The sequence below is a fragment of the Pinus tabuliformis genome, chromosome Q (assembly GCF_031772625.1).
Source record: "Pinus tabuliformis cultivar Carrire ecotype Pingquan chromosome Q, CPIR1, whole genome shotgun sequence".
Taxonomy (NCBI): Eukaryota; Viridiplantae; Streptophyta; class Pinopsida; order Pinales; family Pinaceae; genus Pinus; species Pinus tabuliformis.
Window position 1 is genome coordinate 911104838 of NC_142296.1, and position 23369 is coordinate 911128206.

A 23369-nucleotide genomic window follows, 5' to 3' on the forward strand; every position below is an offset into this window, starting at 1 on the left:
TCAATCTTCTCCAGGGAAAACCTGTTAGAGAGCTCTTCAAATTTATTTACCTTTCAAGTTCACGAAAAATACATTTGCAGACAAAACAAAACAACAAAATACAACTTATCTCTTATGCCCAAAACTCCTTGAAAACCATGCCCACTTTGCCTCGATTTCCATGCCCACTTGAAGATGAAAATATGTATTGTATGGATATTAATTGTACGAACTATATTGTATGGATTTCCGTATCGTTGTACGGACTGTACCGATTTTTCAAAAAAAATCTCAAAAACTTCTCTCGAATGACGTGCAGCTCACACATTAAATGTTGTTCGTACTATACCTTTTGTTGTCTTCTATGCCTTGATTTTTGTGCCCAACTTTGCCTAGAAATCACTCCTCCAGCTTGCTGCAACAAATTTCTCTTTTAGAACTTTTCTCCAGCTCTCAACCTCTTTTCTCCAATCTGCTCTCATGAAGAATGAATACAGTCTCTCTTTCTTTTTCCTCCTTTTGTTTCCATAAATGACTTTTGGGCAACCCTAAGATCTAATGGCTCAGATTCATTTAGATCAAGGGATGAGAATAAATGTGCATTTAATTCTCACTTTCTATTTTTTAACTCACTCATTAAATAAAGTACCCACATTGTACTTTATGTCTAAATTCACTTTTCACTTTATAATTTAACATTGACTTTACCACTTATAAAGTCACTTTCATTTTATAAAGTCACACTTAGGAAAAGAATTATTTTGGGCGTTTTTCTCTAGGTAGAGACTAACCCATGGGAAACCACTTGTCCAAGGTACATTAAAAATCAACACATTAGTCCTTATTCATTTGATTGTGATCCTATCTCATATTTTTCTCAAAAGATGAAGGAAGTTTTGACATATTTCTTCTCAATGTTTGATATTTCATTAATTTGGTTTTTGACCAAGCATAAAGGTAAACTCTACAGTATGGTTGAACATATCAAATGGTTACATTGGATTTATGATTTTACGTAGCATTTCATTTTTCTTATGTTAAAGTAGGGCAAGACGAATAAGCTCTCCAACATAAGCATTAGATCATATTGTGTTGGTTGAGCCATTGATGTGATTGCATTTATCCATTAAATATAGATAAGTTGTTTTGGTTTTCTTGTTTATTTTCCTAGAACTTGATACTTGTTTTTTGTCATGGATGCATGTCTTTGAGTGATGGGACATTTGGAGATGTTGAGGTTCTCAAGCACCCCCAAGAGAGAACTTGTCTAACAGTTGGAGCCAAATGTTAACCCTATTTCAATAAGGGTACCCCTGAACCTTTTGGCCATGCCATATAAGACCAAAGGATGTGCCTTATAGCCTTGTAAAGCCATGTGGGTTTGTGTTATCTTGTGAAAGTGACTCTTTGATCCTCATTGGTGTGGACGTCATGGCTACTTCTAGTCTTGTTTATTTCATGATCTGTATACCTTTGTGGCATTGATGAATTCCCACTTGGCATTGCAAACAATAAGATTTGAAGGAAAGTGATAAAGTGGACAAAGAATATAGGACAAGTAGGTGTCATCAACAAGCCAAATTAGCTCAATGCCCAAGCAGGTGACATCATGCCCAAATCTTCAAGCACTTATTCCACACATGGGCATGATGTCATCCTCTTTAGAGCTATTGGATGGAGTTAGAATGAAAGATAAGGACAAATGATGGAACATTGAAACCTACGAGTGAAAATTGGAGCCCCCAAGGGTTAATTATTCAGGTATCAACTCCAAACTACTCCAAGAAAGGGTCAAAGGGCTTCAAATCAAGCTAGTTGCTATCATTGCAAGGAAGAAAGAGAGGTTGAATTATTAAAGCAAGCAAAAGAAGCCCCTCCAAGGTAGATTTTGAGGCATAAAGTAAACAGGTTATCCCCTAAGGGCTAAAATAATCAAAGTAAAGTCAATTGAAAGGTAAAAAGCAAGAATTATCACTCAAGTAAGGAACCCTTTGGAAGGATTAAGGGCTAATAAAGAGGTTGAGTCCTCTTGGGACAAGATTAAGCCCTTCTGAAGAAAAGAAGAGGAAACTTATTGATGGAGAGCCCCAAGGGAAATTTCAAGTGTTCTAAGGTCAAACCAAGCCTAATTTCAAGTATTATGCACTAGATCAACTAGTGATTTGAAAGAAAGGGAGGTTGATCCCTCATTTTGGGTGCAATAAGGTCAAGGATTCTAGACATTACAAGGAAAGAGCCATCTATTTTTTCAAGTGAGCCAACCATGTAATACAAGTGGAACACTTAGTCATTAGGAGTCAAAATGGAACTTCTTGGCCTCATTCATGTAGCATGTTGCCTATTTTGGGGTTTACTCAATGTAAATTTGAAAAAATAAATTCTTAGCTTAGCTTCCAAGCATTTTTTGGATGGCAAGTTACTTATTTTGTGGGAGGCCAAGGAGGAAATTTTGAAGAGCCTCATTGTCATATTCCTAATGGAATTATACAATGATAAAAAAAGCAAACATAACCAAAAACACACAGAAAAATACTCAAGCATCAGAACACTATTTTAAAGCCAAAACTACGTTGCTGAACCATTTTATTAATAAATAACAGGGTACAATGAGGTGCTGGAAAAATTGCACCGGGGCTTGCTCAAGGCAAGCTAACTAAGCCCAAATGAATAATAAGTCCCCCTCAAATATGCGGCTGCTCTATTTCCTCGCTTTGCGTTGAACTGCTTAGAAATATGTTGTTGGTTGAATGGATCTGCTACTAGGGCCCTCTCCGATGCTCAGAAAATTATAGGAAATTAGTCTCGACCTCTCCATCAATAACCCACGAAGGAATTGGCCAATGCTTGACTTCAGAAGTTCGACCCTATTTCCCCTAGCTCCTCTGGCTGCTGGCTGAATTGGGACCCCTGTTTGACCCCTCAAATCTGCCCAGAAAATTCTAGGAATTTGGGTTTGTGATCCTTGCCCAAAAATCAGAAAAACCCAGAAAGGGTTTCCCTTGGTTCCAACCTTCAAAAATTGACCCTTCATAGCTTAGCCCTCCTCCAATTTCGAATTTTGTTGTTGTGACTGACCCTGTCAATATATTCTCTCCCAACTCCAACGATCCTCCTCAAATGGCCCCCAAAATGATCTCCCAACACCCTAGTTCCAAACTCCCCTGGATAGTGCTGCCCCAAAGAGTCTCACTCCAATGATTGTGCAGTCATGGAGGAGATGACGCAGTCCTGCGTGTGAGGAAATGAGAGCTATGTGTAAGGTGGCCCTCTTGTCTATAGATGACTCTATACTCCTAAAAATTGACCCTCCTACTGGTAATGTGAAAAGGCCAGGTGAAACTCCCTCCTTGGGCTGGCATTCAAAGTCCACTGAAGCAAAGGGTTTAGATCTCCTCTTCGAGACACTCGTGTGCTAAACAACACTGTAGACTTGGCTTAAGCTCAAGCGTGCCATGTCAAAGACACAATTCCTGAATAGATGAATGAATTCCCAAAATGATTGCCTCCTGCTCTATTTATAATTCGTGGCCCCTTCTCTCCTCGTGGTCCCCACTCTCTCTCTCTCTCTCCCTCCTAATTCACATTCCCTTCTCTTTCCTCTCTCTTCTAAGAGTGCGAGTTCCCTTCCTTAGGTTGAATTATCTCTCTTGTGGTCCCCACTTTCCACTAGAGCCGCAATATTCTCTTTTCCTCGTAAGTCCTAGTGCCAGAATTGCGTCCTATCCCCAAACTCATCTCTAATATTGAAAATCGAAATTGGGGATATTACACTCATCTATAAATATAGGCTTTCTCCTCCTTTGAAAATCATTGTGAATTTATTGAGCTTTCTAATACAATGTGAATTTTTTCATGAGACAAAAAGGGTTTACACATGAATTCTCTTCTCTTGTTTAGTTGATCGAATTTAGTTCGAAAGCAATTTTTGGAGTAGCATAAGTCACTGCAAGGCTAAGTAATTTGATCCAAGCATATTTGGAAAAGGATGTCTAGAGTTTATCTCACAATTTTTCTTAATTCATACAAGGTATTGTTGTTCTCTTTTGGGACATGATTCACCCTCCCCTCTGGAGATAAATAACCTTATCTCCTATAATTGTTGGTTTCTTGGTTGGAAGATTCACTCCTTGGCAGACCCTCCTAGTAGGATTTTGGTTCTATTACTTGTCTTGTTTTGATGCTAGTGTTGTATCCTTAGTGTTCCACCTAGCAATCAAAACCTCAAGCATTGAGATACCAAATCAAAAGGTGGACATAATTCATTGTCCTTGACTCTTGTGGAAGGGAGATCATATCCTTGTTCCAACAATTTACAATCAATTTCTCTACAAAATTGTTTCTCAAAATTTATTGTATTTTTGTAAATTTGTAGTTAGCATTAAATATAAAACTATAAAAAATATTATATTTAAAAAAATCCAAATTGCATATTAATATAAAATCTAAATTACAACAAAAAAAAAAACAAAAAAACAAAAAAACAAAAAAAAAAAAAAAAAAACAAAAACAAAAAAACAAAAAAACAAAAAAATTATTTAAGTAGCTAATTTATTCACTATCTTGTGGTTCAAAATACATTTATTGACTATTTTATTGGAAAAATCACCACAAAATTGAATTTTGGGGAATCCCTAAATCCCTAACATTGTAAGACCCCCTTTATATTGCTCTAAATTGTAGTGCTAACATTTTTTTCAAGTGTTTTAAGGATGGTTCTTGTTTTGGAAATAGTATACAACAATTAGAAGCGATTGGAGGAAAGCCCTTGCCTTGGGATACATGAAATCCAAGATAAATTCTCTTGTATCCATCATAATTGATCTAAAGATGTTCTCCATTGATTATTTATTACTTTTATATCATATATTGACTATCCAAAATGAATTGTAGGTTTGACTTTTTGGGCTCAGTCAATTTTTAGTTATCACAGTTGTGGGCTATTTTCTCTGTAGCTGATTTGCATATTGAATATTTTTCTAACTACTTGTCCAAATTCAGTGTCCTTGTGCTTAGTGGAAATATATTTCATAGTATTAGAATTTCCAACCAAGTCCCTTGAGTTTAAGGTCCACCAAAATCCAATTATGGGCCTCTAAAGTGGCCCTTTTCGTGTTGTCCTGGTGAATATTCAAAATTACAAAAGTTACATGTCTGAACAACAAGTTTATTTTCTTTTCATAGACATATAGAATAGGTATAACATCTAAAATTCATATTCTATTGTGGCAAGAAGTCCTTATACTCAATTTGTGATACTTTAAAGCTTATTTCCTTGATATATTGAGTATTTTCCTTTGATGGTCTACAATATAAGTAATGTATTTATCACTAATCAAATAAGATTTTTGTTATCAATTCAATTCCTACCTCTTCCATATGCTTTCATGTAGGCAGTGGTCTACTTATTCTTTGGTTGAATTGTTTTTTGTAGGGATATCGCCCATGGTGTTTTGTAAGAGTTGGCATAAAATGAGAGGAATACACTAAGGTGATAGTGGATGTATACGTAATAGTTCTTACCGTATAACAGGTTAGGTTTAACCTTGACAACTCTACTAGATAGAGTGATAATAGGCCCTAACATGGTGCACCATTAGATGCTGACAATGGCTCATGAGTTTATAAACATCCATAGGAATCCTTGGCTTGTGCTTGGCGGTGGGAACTACATAATGTAACTTATCAAACTGCATTGTACATATGTATTTTAGTTTTGGTTTGGTGTGTGATGTAATCATTTTTTATCATTGAATGTGGTTGTCTTGGTTCAATTCTTATTATGTTTGGTGATTGATTTGCATTCGTCATTCACATACTCTTGACTTGTCATAGGCACTCCCATGGTGAGACTAAGAGGTTACATGTGTTAGTATTTTAGCTATGTTGACATTTCTCACAATAATTGAGAATTTATATCATCATGCATGTCCACAAAACATGGATTTTGAATCACATCATTCGAAGTCATAAGTAAGAGTTGAACTAGACATAGATAGTATGTCATATATGCCAAAATCGCAAAAAATTATAAAACTCAAAAAATAAAAAATATATAGTCTTTTTTTCACCCGATCCATGTTTTATTTATTTCATTATGTGATTTAATCAAGGGTCTAGAATTGTTGGATGGTTTTCGCAGGACAGGGTAACATTTTTATTGTGACATCCATTGGATATTAAGTGTGATTTCTTGACCTTTGCACATAGAGGTATGTCTTGCCCTATAATCAATGATGAATTATTGACCATTGATGTCATCTTCATTGTGCCTTGGGTCATATCATGTCGGGTTGCAACATTAGCCTCTCTTTAGTTGCACATTGTAACTTGAGCAGTAGAGCCTTTCTCTTCACGGATGCCCCAATTTAGCCTCTATTTTCCATTTTGGTGTCCATGTTGCATCATTTTATAGGCCCAAAATCCCTCCTTTAGACTTGCCATGACTTTGAAATTGAGTCTCGTGTTCTCTCTTCTCTACAATATAATTTTGATAACCTAAGGAGGATTTCAAAAACACTGTTGTTACATTTGCCCTACTCATTTACACGTGATAAGCTACTACCATTTTCGCTTAATTTTCTTATTGTCCTTATAGTCACATTGTTGTTTGCCCCATTGTTAGCTTTTGCTTGGTGTTTCAACCATTCCTAGAGATATTGATGCGATGAATTGGTTTCCTTTGCCGACCTCTTTGCTTCATCTTTCTTAGGGTGGTTGTGTTAGCTTGAAACAAGTTGCTACCCTCTAAACCACTCATTTCTCTAGATGAGCGTTCTTTTATCTCTTTTTTGGGCTCATTAAAAGCTCACGAAAAAGACACCTTGTATTGAGCATACTACTATCTCTTATTCGAGCTCGTCAAATCACAATGAAGAGACCCTGTTGAGCATACTACTACCTCTTCTTCAAGCTTATTAAACCATGAACAAGCCACTTTATCAAGCAACCTTTTACCTCTTTTTTAGGCTCGTTAAAATTGAATGAAAAAAGACACTATCAAGCTTACTTATCTTCTATTTTGTGCTTTTTAAACTATGAGGAGATACCAAAACAAAAAAAGAAGAAGAGGGGAAACATCTTTGCAATATATCACTCAAAATGGCAATGTTAGTCGCATCACTTTTGAACATAGCGCCTATTTGTATTAATATCTCACAAATGAGTTTTAGCTTGCCTACAGGCCATACAATAGACATGAGTTTTTTTACTCCTCCAGTTGGTTACCCTTCTGATAATTATAGAGCATGCTTCAATTAACACAAGTCGAAAATGCTTAACAATAAGTATCTAAATCATAGAAATAGTACTTACAATGAAACTTATTGCTAAATGAAAAAAAACATTCAGAAATGAGTAACAAGTTTCATTCAAGATAATAACAAAAACCTGTAAAAGTGACAATAATGTGCACTAAAACAAATTAGCATGTGAATCTTTGAAAGTCTCTCATTATATTTAAAAAATATTCAAAAACAAATACAATACACCAAACCTCATAATCCTAAATGATCTCATCAACTTGCAAAGACCTCCAAACATGCACCTTTAAGATCCCAAGGGCTCCCAGAAGGAATCCCTCGCAATAATACAGAATCCTTCTCACTTACATCAAAGAAATCTCTTGAACGTATTCTCGAAAATCCTTTGAAATCTCTTTCTCCAAAACTTCTCTGGAAAGAATTCCCTTCTGGAAAATGCTCTCCCATTCCCTTCTATAATACATTGGGTTTCTTTACATAATAAATTCCCATCCATTCAAAACAAACTCGAAACTTTCATTCCACTAAAGAGATCCAATCTAGAGCTTTCTGAACCAAACCAAATTTTGTTTAGCTCAACCACTAGCCATCGTTCTGTCATCACCTTTGTGCTTACTTTGTCCCGATTCAGTGCCTTGACTGCATGATGTCATCTCGTTTCTTCTAACAAAGATTTTATGTTACTTTTTTCGCTTTGAGTGCTCGAGCAGAGCTCCACGGTGTCAATCGCCGATTACCAACTTCGTTTTGTATTAACAAACACAAATTATATGTTCAATTCATAACAAATTCCATTTCTAAAATACAATAAGAAACAAATGCTGTGATTTAATCGAGCCACGAGTTTTGATTGTAGAACTGCACGTATATCAGATCATTGGGATTCGAGGAATTTGAGGCACGCCAAAAGTAACAAATTGATCTTGAAATCTCAATGCGAGATAACATAGCTACAATTTTGGGGTTTTTCATGTTTGGCAAAGTACCAAGATTAGCGGTGTTCTAGCATCAACAGGGTTTTGGAGTTAGTGATGGCGTAAGCATTGGGACATGGAGTTACAAAGATATGGCAGGCGAAGTGTGAAAGTGAAGTGGCACAATGGTCATGCATTCCAATGCAGAACAAGGCAATATAGGTATACCATGGGGAGGAAATGCAATGCATGAGTTGGGGCATTACAAGGGTGATCACTAATGTGCATGTTTTATTGCGCGGAAGAGGGCAAGCGCCATACATTTTTTTTTTCAACGGGACAAAAACATAACATCTTCATTAAAAAAGTGTTTCATACAACTATGGAGGATGAATCCTCATCAGAAAGCAAAATAATGGGAGGAAACATATTGCAATGTCCGACGCCATAAACCAAAATTGCCAGAACGCTTAGTGAAGCTTACAGTTCTGTAATTCTGTTCAGAAATCGACAACTGTAATTCTATTCAGAAATCGAGCACAGACTAAAAAATAGAACATCCATGAAAAAGCTTCTGAATCATAGATCGAAGGATCCCTCTTCGCAGAGGGAGCCATTTTGCATCATTTCAAAAAACATCTTACCAGAACAGAGGGGCATACAGCATTTAGACAGGGCATCCGCTTCCTTATTTTGTTCTCTGTATACATGAATAAAAGAGATATCGCCCCAGGAAGGAATGATTTGCAAGATGGTCCATCTAGTAATGAAGAAGGAGGATCTAGAAGGAGGATCTAGAGGGAGTTCTGACCCAACGCCCAGAGGATTTAGAAGGAGCTCTGACCCAACGCCCATTCAATGATGATTTAGAGTTCCAACAATCCTAACTCCAATTGCCAGCCATTTTGCACATCGTAGTATCTCCAATGTGCAACAAAGCGGCATATTTGTTATGAAGTGCATTTTTGACACGGATGTTTGACGTGGCAGGCGGGAAGGTTGCAAGGATGCTCTATGGTGGAGAATGCCATAACATGACAGTCAACAACATAGGATACGAGCGACACATCGAATGAATGAACGAAATTTTGACGTAAATAGTCTATAAATAGTCTATGGCCACTAGCTTCTCTGTTTTTTGTCTTTTGCAATTCAATCTTTTTATTACTCAAATTAATAATGAGATGACCCAACCTTCTAACCATCCCCTTAATGAAAAGACAATGTCAAAGAACCGATGTTAACATATTGTTGTAATTGTCTTTGATGTCTCTGAAAGCATCACATTCCAAAATGAAATGTTTTTCCGATTCCACTGCCCCAGAAGTGCAAAAAGTACACACCCATTCTTCCCAAACTTCTTTATGTCTTTTCCACCGACCCATTTCGCACCGAAGTTGATGCGAGTTAGTTCTTAATTGAGCAATAAGAAACTTTGCTCTCCATGGAATGCTAGCTCCAATGTACTCTTTTTATTGGAGATCACAAGTGGGGTTGAATGACGCAGGAGCATCTAGACCAGGCCAACAATGTGACGGGGTGGTCACATGTTGTGGCTAATGCAAGATTGGAGGAAGACTTAGTTGTTAAATTTGTATTAATTTCAATAAGGGTAAGTAGTTAAAAGTGGTCTAATTAGAAATAAATGGGAAGTGATCATCCCTGCGTGGAGATCAAGCCAAGTGGTCTAGTTTGTTTAGATGAAGATAAAATTGAATTATAACTATATAACTAATTCCTTCATGTGTGGAAAGAAGTAGTTAGATATGACATATGTATAACTTCTTTTTTTGGGGATTTTGGGTGAGAGAGGAGACAGCAGGGGAGAGATAGATCGAATGGGGGGAGGTCTGACAGATAGAGAGGGCCAGGGCAGAGCACACCCTTCCTTGTATGATCAGGCCATTGAGGTGACAATAATATGCTAATAAAGATACTGCATATTAAATCTGTAATAGTTTTGTGCTTCTGTGACTTGACCTCCCATGGTCAATTGGACAAGTGTGTAAGTGTCTGCTTCGAAATCTCTGTGTGATTTATGTGATGATCAGTAAATGATTAACGAATATATGAAATGTTGCTTAGAAATTCGCGTGCAATCCTTGTAATACGAAATGGCAATGTTTGAATGCATGAATTGTGATCACTGAATGGGTTTCTCCTGGTAGTTAATGGTACATGAATTACGAGGTTCCTGTAGAAGGGTTTGAATACCTTTTTGGCACAGAAATCGTTGTGATTGATATGAATCAAGTTTTGTATGTTGTATTAGAGGAACCTGTCATAGGTTAAATCCAGAATCAAGTTTTGTATGTTGTATCAGAGGAAACTGTCATAGGTTAAATCCAGAGTCGGTAATAAATTGTTAATGTCACTGGAATCACCATGGGAAGTCTCTGTGTGGTGTTTGTTAATTTCCAGTTCATGGAAGTTGCCTTCCGGGCGTAAATGAACCAATACTTCTGTTGATTAGGGTCCCGCTCAAAGATCTGGAGACCCTACCTGAAAGGTGGAAAAACAAAATTGGACCTGAGGTATCTGATCTCATTACAACTGAGGATATAGAAACTCTATTGGACTCGGGGACCACAACTGTTGTTGGGTTGTTTGACTCATTAAAGGGCACTAGAAATAAGAAGTTGAAGCCACGTCCAGGCAAGAAGATGACGTGTTCTTTTGTCAAACAGTTAGTGAACGCGTAGCCGCTGTTCTTGGCATTAACACAAAGACAAAGAGGGCAGCATTGGTGTTATTGAAGAAGGCACCTGAAAAAATATCCCATTTTGATGGAAAATTCGAGAACGCTACCATAACTAAGTTCACCTTTGCAAACAAGCTCCCATTAGTGACGACTTTCACTAGGGAAGGTGCTAATACGATAGTTGACAATTCTATAAAGAACCAAACCCTGCTCTTTGTAACTGCTAAGGATTATGAAGAGGTCATTCCATCATTTCAAGACGCTGTAAAAGCATTTGGGGGAAAGATCCTTTTTGTGCAGGTTGATTCCGACAATGTTGATGTTGGGAAACCAGGTAGGTAATGCTTTGGCTTAAGTGGAGATGAACCAAAGGTAATCGCATGTGTTTCATCTGGAGAGCCCATCAAATAATTTTATTTTTTTTGAAGTTGAAAGAAATACGGATAATATTTGAGGCTTTTGGAGAGGACTTCCTTGCGGTTAGACTCAAGCCTTTCTTAAAGTCCCAACCTGTGCTGGAAAAGAATGATGGAAACATAAAATTTATTGGCCATTAAGGTGGATTTAAATCCTGATAAGGTCCACCGGTTTTGCAACCATCAGGTTGCATCATTTTTGGTATCAGAGCAGGTTAAGATTTCCTACAAAAAGGAGTTTTTGCATGTTGAGAAAGAAGAGTGTGACCAGCCAAGGTGATAGAGCTAGTAATCAAAAAGACTGGCAGGGCAAAAAGACAAAACAAGCGTGTTTTCCGTGCAAGGGTTCAAAGGTTGCATAGGGAAAAAGCAGGTCTTGGAGAAAGACAGACGCTGATAGTAGCAAGGAGGTAAGATAACAAAGATGGGATGTGATAAATACTCCCAAGGAAAAGTTGCACAGGGCAAATGGCCAAGGACAATAAAGGTCAAAAATAACAGAAATGAAAGATAGCAGAGAGCGCTGAGAATTTCATTCTCAAGGGAGAGTGAGAGCTTGCAAAAGCCTAGGAAGAGTAAAGATGTTGCGCAAGAGAAGGTTCTAGATAGGGGACCATGCTTACCAAAATACTGAGCATGGAGAGCTTAGTGAGGTAAGATTGCAGTGAGGAGGACTTGCTGTTGCGGAGGCTTGTTGCAGTGGAGTGAGGAGTTCATGAAGAGAAGATGAAGACAAAGATGATGGAAGGTCATTGCAGAGGTTCTCAAGAAAGCCACTATAGGGGGAAGGATGCCAAGACAAAAGGCATGAAGAGGATGAGTCAAGAGGAGCTTGACAAGCAACTTGCTGACATGAAAGCAAGATTGGAGATATTGACAGAGCTGCTACAAGACCTAGAAGACCAGAAAAGAGGATGGACCTTTCCACTAAAAGGAAAGAAGGTGATTTGGCACTCATTACAAATGAGATGGAAGCAAAAGGAGATTGCCTTATGGACAAAGGAACTCAAATTCTTTGAGTCAAAGATAAGAATTGAAGATGCCACATCCAAAATTGCTCAGAGGAAAATGCTTGAAGAAGCAGGAGAAGCAAATGAAGTTATCTGCAAGCCAGAGGAAGGAATATCTCTAGATGATGATGAGGAAGAGGTGAGATTGTATGAGGGTCTCAAAAGTTTAGAAGAGAACTTGCATCAGCATACTGAAATGTTGACAGGAAGACTAGAAGGAAGCTCAAGGAGATATACTGAAATGTTGACAGGAAGATTAGAAGGAAATTCAGAGAAACATGTTGAACTGGTGACAAAAGGTAAAACTGATGGAAACATGGAAACACAACCTTATGGGAAAGATGCAAATAAAGTAATTGATGTGCCACATAAGCTTCCAACATTGCATACACCGTTGTCATAAATCTTGGCTATAATGTTACCCATCGAAGGAAGTTCAGGTATGCAAGAAGGCCATATGAGCATCAAGAAGAGTGTTTTATCAGTAGAAAAGAATTCGTTAATTCAAGATGTAACATCTAAAAAATATTTTGTAGAGGATGTGAAACTTTACAACAACAGCCTGAGAGAGACAAAAGAGGTCAAAGAGGTTTTAAAAGACGTGGAAGTATCAGTTCGATAGGCAGGGGAAGACAAATCATCGTTTAATTTTCCATTTGTTGGTCAACAGAAACCTAGTGGAAATGCCATCAAATGTAGTGATCAACCCTATTCTGCTCCCGTGGTTTGGGATGCACATCAAGTTGGTTCCCTTGAGAAGTTGGCAGGTGGGGACATAAAAACAATTGAAGGAAGGGTTAAGTTGCCGACATCTTGTCTTCACGGTGATAGAGGGTTGTCCATAGTTGGTAGAGACGTTTCTCGGCAGGAAGCATGTGGTCCTAGCTATTGTTCCTCTCCACCCAATGGCTCCTCAACATTGTTTTCAAGCGATTCAGTATCACCCACATGGAGTGTAGTTGACAGTCCTGGAAGAGAAAATTGCATAGAAGACGAGAGCTCAAAAATATTAGTGAAAGCAACATATAAAGGTGAAAAAGGACAACCAATGAAGATTGTCAAAGAAGTTCATGAAGAAGAGACTATGATTTCTGAAAACATAGTAAAAGATCATCATGTTATCATGATGATAGGCATGATTGAGTCAACCATGGGAGATGTTGAGTTGATCAACCTGGAAAACATACCTCAAGGAAGACGACGTGAAGCAGAAATTCACCTAGCAAAAGGTGAAGAAAAGGAAGAAGAGCTGACAATGACAAGAAGTCAACAACAGGATCAAGGAGAAAAATAAAGCAGCTCTCATCAAGAAGCTAATGTATGGGAGAAGGAGCTAGAGTTACTGGAGAAATGGCTAAAAGCACCAGTACCTAATGAAGACTGCAAGAGGTCTATAGTGAAGGAAGTAGAAGCAGAGGAAGAAGTTCACAATTGTGAACTAGGGCGGAAGCATTATTAGAATAGATGATGCAGAGGAAAAACTTGAAAACTCTTTGAAGGAGTTAAATCAACACACTGAAGTGTTGATGAAAGAAGAAAGTCCAGAACAACAAGTTGAAATACTGTTGAAAGGAGACACACAGTCTAAATGTGTGAAAGAGAGGAAGATGCAGCTGGACAACAGCAACCAGCTAAAGCAGGAAGGGAGAATTAATGAAGAAGACCAGCAAGAAGATCTACTGGAAACAAATATTGAGAACATAAGGGAACTGATGTTGAAGCAAGCCAGAAGGCAAAGGCTGGCAGCATCAGAAAAGGTGATTAGTCAAGTACAAAAAAGATTTCAGCAGGCTAAGAGAATTTTTCCAAATGATATTGATGCCACCACAAAGCTTGAAGAGACCGAAACAGCAGTCAAAAAAGTTAGATTTATTGAGGCCATCTCAATGAATGATCTTGAGAATCATTCTGTTGTTGATTCCATTGATTTTCATTCAATAAAGTTATAACACCAGCATAGAATAGAAGGAGAAAATGTAACATTGGAATTTATAAAAAAAATGATGGATGACTTCAAGAATCAGAAAAATATACACAGAAGGTATGCATTTCAAATATTATTGCAAGTAAAGGATTTTCTAGAGGCGATTCCATCACTGGTTGACATCAATATTCCGAATGGAAAGCAATTCACAGTTTGTGGTGACATCCATGGTCAGTATTATGACCTTTTGAACATCTTTGAGATTAGTGGGCTTCCTTTGGAGGACAATCCTTATCTTTTTAATGGTGATTTTGTTGACTGAGGATCATTTTCAATTGAAGTCATACTTGTGCTATTCGCATTCAAGTGTATGTGTCCAACTGAGCTCTATCTTGCAAGAGGAAATCATGAAAGCAGGAGTATGAACAAGATTTATAGTTTTGAGGGTGAAGTCAAGTCCAAGTACAGTGAAAGCATGGTGGATATTTTCGCTGAAGTGTTTTGCTGCTTGCCTTTGGCTCATGTCCTCAATGACAAGATTTTTGTTGTTGTTCATGGTAGTATTTTTAGTGTTGATGGTATAAAACTGGATGATATCAAAGAAATTATTCGATTCCGAGAGCCACCTAAAGAGGGTCTGATGTGTGAAATAATTTGGAGTGATCCACAGCCCCGTAAATGGCATGGACCCAACAAACGAGATGTTGGTTTGTCTTTTGGAGAAGATGTGACCAAAAGGTTTTTCCAAGAAAACAATCTTGAGCCGGTGGTTAGGTCTCATGGAGTTAAAGAGGAAGGTTATGAAATTGAACACAATGGAAAACTTATTACGGTTTTCTAAGCTCCAAACTATTATGACCAAAGAAGGAAGATGAAGCAGGAAGCAGCTGACATGCAGCCTAAACTGAGGAGCAGAGCATATGGACAACTATAGGACAAAGTCTTGGATCCAGGAGGAATTTTTTTCTTCGTTCCTTTTTGAAAGCACATGATCAGGAGATCATGAATGTTTTCAAGTGTGAGAGTCTGATGCAGGAGCATCTAGACCAGGCCAGCAATGTGACAGGGTGGTCATATGTTGTGGCTAATACAAGATTGGAGGAAGACTTAGTTGTTAAATTTGTATTAATTTCAATAAGGGTAAGTAGTTAAGAGTGGTCTAATTAGGAACAAATGGCAAGTGATCATCCCTACGTGGAGATCAAGCCAAGTGGTCTAGTTTGTTTAGATGAAGATAATATTGAATTATAACTGTATAACTAATTCCTTCATGTGTGGAAAGAAGTAGTTAGATATGACATATGTATAACTTCTTTTTTTGGGGATTTTGGGTGAGAGAGGAGGCAACAGGGGAGAGGTATGACAAATAGAGAGGGCCAGGGCAGAACATACCCTTCCGTGTATGATCAGGTCGTTGAGGTGACAGTAATATGCTAATAAAGATTCTGAATATTAAATTTGTAATAGTTTTGTGCTTCTGTGACTTGATCTCCCCATGGTCAATTGGACAAGTGTGTAAGTGTCTGCTTCGAAATCTCTGTGTGATTTATGTGATGATCAGTAAATGATTAATGAATATATGAAATGTTGCTTAGAAATTCCCATGCAATCCCTGTAATACGAAATGGAAATGCTTGAATGTATGAATTGTGATCATTGAATGGGTTTCTCCTGGTAGTTAATGGTATAGGAATTACGAGGTTCTTGTAGAAGGGTTTGAATACCTTTCTGGCACAGAAATCTTTGTGATTGATATGAATCAAGTTTTGTATGTTGTATTAGAGGAACCTGTCATAGGTTAAATCCATAATCAAGTTTTGTATGTTGTACTGGAGGAAACTATGATAGGTTAAATCCAGAGTCGGTAATAAATTCTTAATGTCACTGGAATCGCCATGGGAAGTCTCTACGTGGTGTTTGTTAATTTCCAGTTCACGGAAGTCGCCTTCCGAGCGTAAATGAACCGATACTTCTGTTGATTAGGGTCCCGCTCAGAGATCTGGAGACCCTGCCTAAAAGGTGGAAAAACAAAACTGGACCTAAGGTGTCTGATCTCATTACAACTGAGGATACAAAAACTCTATTGGACTCAGGGACCACAACTGTTGTTGGGTTGTTTGACTCATTAAAGGGCACTGGAAATAAGAAGCTGAAGTTGCGTCCAGGCAAGAAGATGACGTGTTATTTTTTCAAACAATTAGTGAACGTGTAGCCGCTGTTCTTGGCATTAACACAAAGACAAAGAGGGCAACATTGGTGTTATTGAAGAAGGCGCCTGAAAAAATATCCCATTTTGATGGAAAATTCGAGAAATTTTCCATAACTGAGTTCACCTTTGCAAACAAGCTCCCATTAGTGATGACTTTCACCAGGGAAGGTGCTAATACGATAGTTGATAGTTCTATAAAGAACCAAACCCTGCTCTTTGTAACTGCCAAGGATTAGGAAGAGGTCATTCCATCATTTCAAGACGCTGCAAAAGCATTTGAGGGAAAGATCCTTTTTGTGCAGGTTGATTTCGATAATGTTGATGTTGGGAAACCAGGTATGGAATGCTTTGGCTTAAGTGGAGATGAACCAAAGGTAATCGCATGTGTTTCATCTGGAAATCCCATCAAATATATTTTGAAGTTGAAAGAAATATGGATAACATTTGAGGCTTTTGGAGAGGACTTCCTTGTGGTTAGACTCAAGCCTTTCTTAAAGTCCCAACCTGTGCCGACGAAGAATGATGGAAACATAAAATTTATTGGGCATTAAAGAGGATTTAAATCCTAATAAGTTCCACCGGTTGTGCAGCCATAAGGCTGCATCATTGAATCTCTGAACATAGTACTTCTTCTTTCTACCCAGCACTTTTCCCCATATACGCTTACAAAACTTTTCAATAACAAAATTCTTTAACTCCTTGCTATTTGTGGGACATGCATTGAGATAAATATTCCATTTTTGCATCCATTGGTTGTTTTGTCTCATCCATGATTTCTTTCTTTCACGCATTCCTTCATTGAAGATAACTTTGGGCCATCTACCTTCTCCCATTTGCTCAATTCTTTTTAGGTGCCTTATGAGATGCACCATAGCAATTGCTTCGATGGGAGTTGTTCTTGTTTCACTTAACATTATCTCATAAGGAACCAAAATTTTTATTTTAAACTTGCTCATGATCAAACGTTTTTGGATTTTCTCAATTTGCTTCCATTTTGAGACAGGAATGCTGCTAGCTCACAGTGTACAACGATATAATATCACTAGACAAACTAGGAACCCAAAAAACACTTTAATTGTTTTCCAATCCCATAACTTTGCCTCTCTACATCTGTTTTGAAGAGCATATAATGTTTTCCACCCTGCTAAAATTCTCTTCTTTTTGCGGTCCTCCCAATTAAGCTTGTTGTTGAAATCAATCTTGAGGCACTTGTATTCATTTACTTCTTCAGGAATGTTGCCTTCAAAGAAGAACGTATCATCGCACTGCTTCTTTTTATTTGAGAAAATCATTATATTGGTCTTGTTGGTATTGACTTGCATCCCTTTGCTTTACAAAAATGCTCTAAGGCATATAGGTGCATCTGCAATCCCTAGGTCGATTTAGCAATAAATACAAGGTCATCAACATATAAAAGAAGCTTTATCACAAACTCCCCCAACCGAACACCATCCCCACCTTGTAGATTTAACAAATCTTCCAATTTATCAATATATAAAACAAAAAGAGTAGGGGATAAAGGGCAACCTTGCTTGATTCCGATGTCACTTCTAAAGCTTTCTGAAATGCCTTTTGAAGTTCTAATTTTGACTTTCATCTCTTCATAAATTCTATGGACAACAACTCTATAATGTAAAGGAATTTCAAGTTCTTCCATTCTAATCCATAACTTATCTCTTGGGACCATGTCAAGTGCCTTTTTGAAGTTAACAAAGCAGCAAAATTCCTCTTCTTTTCCCCCTCAAACCTTTTCAATAATGTGTCTCAACGTGATACCATGATCTATTGTAGAATGTTTCGGCCTAAAACCTGCTTGCCCTTTTGACATCTTTTCTTTTACTTTCGCCCACCTATTGATTCTATTTTCTACCATGCCGCTGAAGAGCTTTGAAGGATTGATCATAATGGTTCTATAGTTAGAAGGATTATTAATGTCTCCACTTTTAAAAAATGGGTATTGCTAGACTAGTTGTCCAATCTCTTCGGAATCCTTGCCGAATGATGAAGTTGAATATTTCCATGATGTGCAGTGCAAAAATGTTCATTCCCCACTTTAGATATTCTACTTGAAGTTCAACCAAGTCCTTTGCCTTTCTTATTTTCAACTTCTTAATTCTTGTCTCCACTTCTTGTAATGTGAAAAGCTTTGTAGTTGTGTTGATCTTGGGAGGAGGCTCATCCTCTGATTCTTTCTCATAGAGTTGTCTTGCATAGTCAAACCATTGATTGACTGTAACATTATTATCAATTTGCTTCTTTCTTGGTTAAAGTTCCCGCCAAAAAGACTTGGGTTATTCTTGCCTAGATATATTAACTCTTCTTGCCTTGTTTGTATGAACTCTTCTTTTTTTCTTTTTAAAATCTGCGAAAGTTTGAAGTTAATGTGTGCACATTGCAATGTGCATATAGTGAACTTCGTAAGTGGTAGAGTAGTGATGAGATTTGCATGGGAGGAATGGTGGTGTTAACACATTTCAAAATGCGCTACATGACCTTTGCTTTATTTAGTTTTAGCATTGGATTATGCACTTGTTCCTCGTGGATATTTTCATGTGTTTGTTTTTATGCATTATATGGATGGGTTATGTTTAATATGTTTTATGTTCACGTTGTATATATATATATATATATATATATATATATATAAACATATATATAATAATAAAATTTATTAATAATAATGTTTATTAATTATATGATTGTACCTAGAGGCTTTCTACAGTTCCGTATAGGGTAAATGTGTAGGTGTAAAGTAAGAAAGTAAACAATTTTACATAATGGCTCAATATATTAAATTTATACTAACATGTTCAATTTAAGATTATCCATTTTTCCTAACATTTTTCATTTCCAATGGGCATCCATAGCCTCGACAAAGGTGTCTTGGTACCATACAAGCATAGCCCCATTGTTAGTGAGTGTCGACAACCCCAACGGGTTTGTTTGTACTTCCCACACTAAAAGTGCTTTCAACTCTCTTATGTGCCACTCTTTAGATTAGCTTAGTTGTCAATTGCATTTAGGCAATTGGGTGAAGATAGCGAGGTGGTACATGAGATGTTTTTGTTTAAATGGCATAGATGTCATACTTGTTAGGTTTGGCTCCACAAGCCTTCCCTACATCTATGAATGTAGAGGACTTATTACAAATGTGGTGGGATGGAGTGGGATTCAAAGAGTAAGACTAAAGTTGACGCGTTCTTTAAAGAGTGAACCATGCCACTTAGAGATATTTTAGTATTCCTCCATAGTATTTGGGTCAATGTAGGGGGAAAAAACTTTATAAGCATGATCTTTTAGATAAATGAACACCCATTCTAGTAAAAGAGTATAGATCTCCCAGGGTTACCAATTGGTGTTATTTTAGAAACACAACTCCATATATACTTGGCAAACATCAAGTTCAAACCCTAAATTAAAAGTAAAAAGTGAAATTAAATAATTGTACAGAATGAAAATGTAAGACTATGCAAATGCCGTAAAAAAGAAGAATCTAAACTAAAATCAAAAGTAAGATCAAATCACATAAAGCTAATGAAACTTACCAAACTTCCTAAGAAAAGAAAGAAAGCAAAAATAGTAACATGCCACAAATAAAGGAAAACTTCAACAAGACAAAATATATAAAAAGATATCTTAACATAAGAAAAGTATCAAAATGAATGTGTTTTCATTTATTTTAAGAACATAATTGATTATGACTTGCACGTTATTAGTCGGGCTTTTATTCCAAAAGTAACACTCTAACTAAAGCACAATTATGATTTCAAGTTTAAATATGTATATCTCATCAAGATGTCACTCCTTTATCATATATTTCTTTATGATTATTGTTAGCATTAAATGTTTGCTAATAAGCTTTGATGTTCGGCTATTAAGGATAAGCCTTAGTATTTAATGAAAATAAACATGAGAAAGATGATAAAGGAGGACTAGGAAAAGGTAAAGTAACTTCACGTTGATTTAAGTCCTGAAAGAAAATGTACATATGAAATTAGCAACATGAATATCAATGATACTAAACTATAAAAAGGAAAATATGATATAACTATATTTTTATCTAATGAGTATAGGAAAATAATTCTATTATTTACAGGATACTTTTCTCAAAAAGATTTTTCCAACCATGATTCAACTCTATCATGATAGTCTATGGTTAACATGAAACATAGTTGGGGTAACCAGTTGCTGAGAAACTATACAAGAATTAATATTGATCATTTTAAAAGCAATAACATTACTATACATCAAAAACCTTTTCAAAAATGATTCGGCCATCCATGTTTCAATTGGATCAATAAAGTCAAAATGTAAATATGTTATAGAGAGCGAAGAAGTCATGAATGGATAACAAAATTGGTAAGACTTGACTAGTGCAGTATCGAGTATTGGAGCTTGTGAGGGATTGATGCCATTAATATTCTTCAAGGATAGAGCAAGTTGATAGATCATCATTGTTGATTGCAATTCTCTATTGCCTTGATGATCTTTGAGATATTCATATCCCAAATTTTCATTACCTTAAGACCTTCTTCTACTCACTCATAAAACAAATCTTTAATACTTAAATACTTAAAATACCATCATAAGATATTGAAAAGGTTAACTATTACAAATATATATATACTGTAAAAATTTAATTAAATATGGAGAAAATGCAAATCACTAGCGTTACAAGGGCATGGGAACCAAATTGTTAAGACTTTTTCTTCACAAGTATAACTCGAGATGTTGTTAACAAGAACAATGATATTGCTTACTTGTGAAAGGTGTTTAATATCATCAAAAGATTGAACCAAAACTTGATTTACATTTCTTGCATCATATATGGGAATGGCTATTTGTTTTAAACAATTGAAATCATTATGATTTGTAGGAAATCTAATATGGGGATTTATTATAACTTCATTTTTATTAGGACATGTCCCATCTAATATTATAGATTCACTTTTGGAAATATATAGTACGAGAATCTAACATGACCATTGTCTCAATATCATCAACCTCCAAAGATTCATCATAGATTATTTCATTCTCTTTCCTTATAAAAGATAAATATGAACTAGAATATAAATCAGATATACATGCATTAGATTCACTAGAACTAACTACAAAATGATTCCTTATTTTTCCTTTATTCTAATATTGATTGATGGAAAGTTGAAAATCACTCTGATCTGTAATAGTTCCTTCATTTTCCTGAAGCGGAGTTATACATGAAGGGATTAAGACATGAACATAGTCATCATTACATGGAAAAGAACCATCAAACAAGTCAAGATATAATGAGTAATGATTGTTATCAATGTAAACTTTGAAACGGGAACTGATACTGTTACCCATTTCGTAGAGATAACAAAAAAGTGACTTGATTTTGAAAAGGGGTGATGCAGAACACACATGTTTTTTTTAGAGCATAGTTTTTGGCACTTTAATTTTTTTTATGTACATTACGTTTTAGAATGGTAGTGATTTTCATGCTGATTTGAAAAAGTGGATATTCTACATCAGATCCTTTTTTTAAAAACTCTATTTTTTGGCTTTAAATTTTCTAATGTATAAAATGTAAATAATTATTTTGTAAATTTGATCATTTTTGAAGTGGTTGTTTTCTTCATATTTATTTATTTATTTATTTTTTTTTTAATTTTAATTTTTTTTGTAGTGAGGTTTTTATTGTTTTGCATTTTTAAATTAGAAGGTCGATATTTTGAATTTTCAATATTCTACATATTTATACATCCTTAATTAATTTTTCAAGCTACATGAAATAATTGTTTCTAAAAAACAATATTTTTTAACAATGGACATAAAAATAACTATTTTTAACATAAATATAACTAAAAAACTACATGTTTTGGTAATTTTTTGCTAGAATTGACATGTCAAAATCACAATTTTTATACGAAAATTTTAACTAAAAATGGTTAAATAATAGTTTTTTAATGAATTTCATGTCAAAAAAATAATAATAATCATTTTTTTTTCAAAAAATAATAATTAACTTAAAAATCAATGCGAAAATCACATAATACAAATATTGAACGCTTAACAACCCTAATTGAGTGTTATTCTTCTCATAAAATGTCAAAGTCAAAACATTGCAAAGCTTGATTTCCAAACATAACTTAAATTTAATCAACAATGTCACGTAATCCAAACTCTTCGTCCTCTAGAGTTTTATCATTGTCTTCTTCCACAATATTTTCTGTTTCCTTTTGCTCATTTTCCTCTTCTAATGGATCTTTGATGTCTGCGAATCTCCCAATGTATGTCTTTCCAAATATTCCATGTAATGGTGGTTGGGGTTCCTTTGCCTTTTTTGTCACACATGATTCACTAAAGTCCCCTTTCTTCAACCCAATTTCTTGCATTGCATCTGGAAGAAATTGAAGAGCATTAATTCTTTGCTGAATGAAATTGCACTGTACTGGATCTTTTTCAATTGCAATGCAATTTCTTCCTTTTTGAAGACAACATGCTAGTGTTGTACCTATTTATCAAGCACAAAATAAATAATGAACTAAATTAGTACAATGACATATTAATTAAAAAATAACATATTGAAATTCAATTCCATATAATAAAACTTACTTGAGCCAGAAAATAAATCCAGAACCCAATCTCCTTTATTTGAACATATGTCTATAAGATAGTTAATCAATAATTGTGATTTTTGATAAATGTTAACTATCTCTCCTTTTGCTTCTTTGTCTTCATACGTTAGTTTTCTCATAACAACATCATAAGTCATTATTTGGTTATGACTCTTTCTATCTATCTGATTAAAAATCATAGACATATGACTATCATCTTTTGCCCAACTATCAATATGAATGAACTCACAATCATTTATAAATTGTTGATCTTTATTGTTAAGAAGATTTGACTTTTGCCTGTATCATGAAATAGTAAAAGTTCAATTAACTTGTACATAAATAATTTTTTCAACATTAA

The 23369-nt window shown here is 35.8% G+C and overlaps 1 pseudogene; it reads left to right on the forward strand.

Annotated features, from left to right (window-relative positions):
• The first annotated feature begins 10330 nt into the window (after positions 1 to 10330).
• On the forward strand, positions 10331 to 11195 carry LOC149222429 (protein disulfide isomerase-like 1-4 pseudogene; annotated as a pseudogene).
• Positions 11196 to 23369: the final 12174 nt, after the last annotated feature.